The sequence below is a fragment of the Heterocephalus glaber genome, unplaced genomic scaffold (genome assembly GCF_053883595.1).
Source record: "Heterocephalus glaber isolate CG9 unplaced genomic scaffold, H.glaber_assembly_v1.0 deba00001732, whole genome shotgun sequence".
Lineage (NCBI taxonomy): Eukaryota > Metazoa > Chordata > Mammalia > Rodentia > Bathyergidae > Heterocephalus > Heterocephalus glaber.
In genome coordinates this window covers 3,724,543-3,726,010 of record NW_028258443.1, presented here as the reverse complement: position 1 = coordinate 3,726,010, position 1,468 = coordinate 3,724,543, and the positions used below count along the sequence as shown (strand labels likewise).

Genomic DNA, 1,468 nt, shown 5'->3' with positions numbered 1-1,468 from the left:
CTGAACATTTTTTCATATGTTTATTTTCTATTTCTACCTCTTTGTCTGAGAAATGTCTGTTCAATTCAGATGCCCATTTTCGGATTGGGTCTTTAAATTTGGAAGGTCTGAGTTCCATTGGTAGCGGGAGTGGAGAGCGGACCCCAGAGACCCCTGAGCAGACCCAAGGCCGCTGCCGGCCTAGTTACCATCACACCCTGAGAGGAGCCCATAGCTGCTGCAGCCGGCCCAAGTCACCATCACCGTAACCATGAGCAGCGAGGCCCAGACCCGGCAGCCGCCCCCGCCCTCAGGGCTGCGGACACCAAGCCCGCCACCAGGGGCAGCGGCGCAGGGAGAGTCAGCCCGGGAAGCCTCACTTCTGCGGCGCCTGCTGGCAAGGACAAGAAGGCCATCGCAGAGCAAGGAAGGTTTTGGGAACAGTAAAATGGTTCAGTATAAGAAACGGATATGGTTTCATCAACAGGAATGACACCAAAGAAGATGTATTTGTACACCAGACTGCCATAAAGAAGAATAACCCCAGGAAGTACCTTCGCAGGGTAGGAGATGGAGAGACTGTGGAGTTTGATGTTGTTGAAGGAGAAAAGGGTGCGAAGGCAGCAAATGTTACAGGCCCTGGTGGAGTTCCAGTTCAAGGCAGTAAATACGCAGCAGACCGTAACCATTATAGACGTTATCCACGTCGTAGGGGTCCTCCACGCAATTACTAGCAGAATTACCAGAATAGTGAGAGTGGGGAAAAGAATGAGGGATCGGAGAGCGCTCCTGAAGGCCAGGCTCAACAATGCCAGCCCTACCGCAGGCGAAGGTTCCCACCTTACTACATGCGGAGACCCTATGGACGTCGACCACAGTAGTCCAAGACTCCTGTGCAGGGAGAAGTGATGGAGGGTGCTGACAACCAGGGTGCAGGAGAACAAGGTAGACAAGTGAGACAGAATATGTATCGAGGTTATAGACCACGATTTGGCAGGGGACCTCCTCGCCAAAGACAGCCTAGAGAGGACGGCAATGAAGAGGATAAGGAAAATCAAGGAGATGAGACCCAAGGTCAGCAGCCACCTCATCGTCGATGCTGCCGCAACTTCAGTTACCGACAGAGATGTGCAGAGAACCCTAAACCACAAGATGGCAAAGAGACAAAAGCAGCCGATTCACCAACTGAGAATTTGTCCACTCCCGAGGCTGAGCAGGGCGGGGCTGAGTAAATGCCAGTTTAACATCTCTACCATCATCCGGTTTAGTAACTCAGCAAGAAGAAACGAATATGAAATTCCAGCAATAAGAAATGAACAAAAGATTGGGAACTGAAGACCTTAAGTGCTTGCTTTTTACCCATTGACCAGATAACTAGAATTTTCTGCATTATCTATGCAGGATGGGGTTTTTATTATTTTTACCTAAAGACGTCACTTTTTGGTAATGACAAACGTGGTTTTTTTAAAAAAGCTTGGTTTTTTTCAAT

General features: G+C 49.4%; 1 pseudogene; it reads left to right on the top strand.

Annotated features, from left to right (window-relative positions):
* Positions 1–250: 250 nt before the first annotated feature.
* LOC101705354 (Y-box-binding protein 1 pseudogene) lies at positions 251–1,226 on the top strand (annotated as a pseudogene).
* The last annotated feature ends 242 nt before the right edge of the window (positions 1,227–1,468 follow it).